We start from the raw sequence: 4,379 nt of genomic DNA on the forward strand, positions 1-4,379 counted from the left end.
TTACAGCCAACGATGCTTTGTGCTTTCAATTTCTCGCTGGGTTTATTGGAAATTATAGCGGCAGAGGCAGAAGCAGCGGCAGAAACAGGGACGGCGGTAGCATTTGAGGCTGTGTTTTGATCAGCTGTATTAGCCAAACGAGTGACGTCAGCATAGGATACAGGTATAGCAGCGCCAGAAACAGAAGCAGCGGTAGCATGCGAGGCCTTATTTTGATCAGCTGGTATAGCTGGATCCATGATTCAATAATACAAGGTTCGATAAACTAACAGTTGTCTCTCTCGCACCGCTCCCTTAGCAATGGCACCGTGTTGCTTCTTTGCACATTTACATGGAAACAGTGTAGCTTTGGTATAAAATAGAAGTATGAGCGTGTGTGCAACATGTTTATTTGTATATGCATATGAAGCATATTTAACGGATGAAGACACAAACTGTTTTTAAATTGGATGTTTACATCAATTTCATAGCATTCTTTTAATTTTGAGTCATTTTGCAGTTTTTATATAGCTAAATAGCACATAAATTACGTAATTCACATAGATACATCAATATTACGTTCAACATTTGGTTTAAAATGCCAAATTTCCTGCAAATACATTAGAATTTACAAAAGCAATTTAACTACTAATTGCCTACTTTGCGTACTTTTCTACTACCATTTTCGCACCAAGAGATTTCATTCCTCCCCTTTTCTCCGTCCTTCGTAAATGCAATCTTTTGTAAGGGAGTGTCGAACCGCAGCTGTCAATAATTATCTAACCTTGTATTACTGAATCATGGCTGGAACCATGATACAATAATTTTTAGAAGGTAGTTTCACTTCTTCTTCTTATCCGCCATGTTAGCTATCTGACAGAAAACGTGTTTCGTATTTTTTGTTGTACCAACTTTCTCAAAAAAAAATCCAGCTTTTGACGTTGGAAAAATAAAACAAAGAAAAGCCAAACATATAAGTAGAGAAATTTTCGAATATTTTGAAATAATTTTCTTCATAAAAAATTAACTGCTGCTTTCGTGGATATTGCAACACACGGAATAGATGTAAGGACACAGCTATAAGAGCCACCGCACACCACAGACTTTATCGGCCGCCTATTTAAATGATAGGGCTCGCTTGAAATATGTACATGAAGATGTATGGAGGTGCGCACATTACACCAGCTTAATCGCTCTGACCAATAAGTTGTGGTGCAAAGGAAAGACTAGCGAGCACATCTAAATTGGCGGCCGATAAAGTCCGTGGTGCGCGATGGATCTAATCCATTATAAACGAGAAATATTGCTGTTATATTTTCATTTTTATGATTTTTATTCATGTGATTAGCAGTGGCAAAAATGTATGAACAAAATACGTGTATTTATATTAAAAATTAAGTGATCAGTTATGAAACATATAAATCTTTACATGTTCTGTTAAAAAGTATCTAAAATAACAAGCGATAATCCCCAAGTTCTATATTGTAGCAGTGGCCACATTGCGTGTTTGTCACAGACACGGTTTATGTCAAAAATTTTGAAGTGAAACTACCTTCTAAAAATTATTGTATCATGGCTGGAACATTAACAGCTTCATTACTCACTTTAGCTGTGCACGTAGCAGCGTCGGAGACATAATGCACGGTTGCCGGTATCATAGTAGACGAGTCGTCGGGAACGACTAACGAATGGTAAGAATTGAACGATTAGCAATGTCAATAGCGGGAGAAAGCGAGTCTGAAGTTATGTTAAGCGCAGGCGAGGGAGAGATAGCTTGATGTTTAGCTTTGTTTTGTGGACTTTTCCTTTTATCTTTTTATTATCATGATGCCCACCAGCGTTGCCATTTTAGCCGTTTTCCGGCTAGATTTAGCCGGTTGCGATAGCAAACAGCCGGAGAAATTTCGGTTTAGCCGAAAGCCGATTTGTTAACCGTTTTGTAAAAAAAATTTGCCGTTTTTAGCCGATTTTGCTATTTACCTTGTTTTCTTAAAATTCAAATATATATGTTTTCAGTTTTGATTAAGCGACCCATAATTGTTAAAAATGGCTACTAGCCTTATCGCGGAGGCAGGGTTATATAAAATTGGGCCCATTTCGCTTATTTTTATTTTAAACAAATATATATTTTTTCTAAAGAAGGCCGTAACGGAGATTTTCTTCATAAAATGTCTGTTATGAATGACTTAAATTTAAGTGCGAAGTTTTTTCGCAAGCCTAGAAAATAACAAATTGTTTCACAGTTTGTGTTCGGATATAGTGCCAAGAATAAATGTTACAGGTATTTATTTTCTTCCCAGATAGCGCATATTCAATTCTGCCTTAATTACAAAACATCATTGTTGCCCACGCTTAAAGTTTTAAGGTAAGGGAAAAATGGATATTTTCAAGCACTATATACACATAGTATTTATTTAATCTAACTCTTTTTCTTGAGAACTTATTTAAATTCCAAACACCGAAGGCCAACTTGAATTAAAAGAACCAACACTGAAATGCGTCAAAATGAAAGTAAAAGAGCACAAATTTCTATGTAAAGCAAAACTCTCTGGGAAGACAATAAGTTTGTTTGTCGAAAATCCAGCGAAAATGATCACTCAACCTATCAGTTAGTAAGAAAAAATGCTCCCAAATTTTCTCTCAAGTTCAAGAGAAACTTGCAAATTTCTGCACGAACGCAAGTTTGAGGGAACTTGCAAGTTTCCCTGCCGGCTAGTGTCCACGGTTGTATTTCAAGCATAAGAAATTTGTATAGAATTTTAAAATTCTTTCAGAGGGGCAAAAAACAGGATCTAGGGTTCTTGCTAGTCCGACTTTCTTCAACATACGTTAAAATTTCTTTGCCGTACTAACTGTCGCGTTTCCTATATCGACTCTGGTTGAGATTGCATTCCGAGTACGTTTCAAATCATTGGAATTAATTAAGTAAAAAAGTATTTACTTAAATTTTTCATTTTAAAATCGCTCAAGTTTGTAAATTTTTAAATTTTACGAACCTGTTTATTCAAATTATCGTCGACAAAAAATCCAACTATGTGCCACAATCATATGTTTTTCCTAATTGCAAATTCTTGCTGGCAAAATTTTTTCCAGCTTGAATTTGCAACTTCTCTCCAAGAACTAGTCTTTTTACTTATGATTTATATAAATAAAACATGTGAAATTTAGTTGAAACAGTTTGGCCGTTTTTAGCCGATTTTTTTTTTGCCAATTTAGCCGGTTCGTCCAAAAAGTTCTGGCAACACTGATGCCCACATGTGTAAACAGCCACGATGCTTGCTAAACTCTGCCGTAACCAGCGTGCGGACAGAAGCGTCATCTTCAGCATAGAGTTTGTGCATAGATTTTATTTCTAAACGCAGTTCATAAATTTTTGTGATCAAAAGATGTTTGTCGGCTTGCAGAGCACTAATCATGTCAATCGCACGAGTATGCTCGGATCTTAGAGCAACAACCTCACTGAGTAAAGTGGACATAGAAATACAATTATCGTCGTTTTTATTCTCATTTCGTTGTTGACTTGTTACCGATTAAAGCAATTGTTGTTGCGGCGGAACTATTACATTCGTTCAAGGTTTATATATAAGAGGTTGCGCAATGCGCAGGTCCGTTATTCTTTTCTCGCAAAATTGGGCGACAACAACAGCGAAAACAACAAGCAGCAGAAACAACAAGCAGCTTAAAAAAACATAAAATTTAAATGAAGTGTAGCAATTTCAAACCAATTATAATCGATAGCTTATCCAAAAATACATTTACAGTTAATTTTAACCAAATTTTTACTCATGCCTGTTTGTCGAAAAAGCCATAAAATCAGATTTTTCATTGCGGAAAATTTTTGCGAAATTTTCATTTAAACTCGCTATATCTCAGACGTTTGTGTAACGATTGATTTGCAATTTGTACACAATAAAATAGATTCTATTCTAAAGAAGATGAGTCCGACTGAACTTCTTAATATTTATTTAAAACAAAATGACCAATATTTTAACACTTTTATAAAAATTAAGGGAGTGGTTTTTACAAATGCAAAAGTTGTGTTATCAAGTTTAAAATTTTTGTTTTGTTTTAATGCAGCATTAAGGAGAAATATATACGGACATTTTTGGGAAAGTTTCAGGTTTAGACAACAAGTAGTTCTAAAGTTATAACAATATTATGATGACACCCACGAGCGGTCGCTCGCCTCCAGATGACAAATATTTTTACTGGGCACTTGTACAAGTAATTTTGGAAGTAACATTAAGTGAAATTTTGAAATGCATGAATTTATCAGTGTTATATAACTATTACCAAACTTAATAGACTACTTACATACATAAATACATACATAGTAAATATGCACGTAACTCCATACATAGTCAAAATAGTTATTCGTACAGTGATTGTTTCACAATATT

This window comes from Rhagoletis pomonella, unplaced genomic scaffold (assembly GCF_013731165.1).
Source record: "Rhagoletis pomonella isolate Grant_MI unplaced genomic scaffold, Rhpom_1.0 Rhpom_scaffold_00015, whole genome shotgun sequence".
NCBI lineage: Eukaryota > Metazoa > Arthropoda > Insecta > Diptera > Tephritidae > Rhagoletis > Rhagoletis pomonella.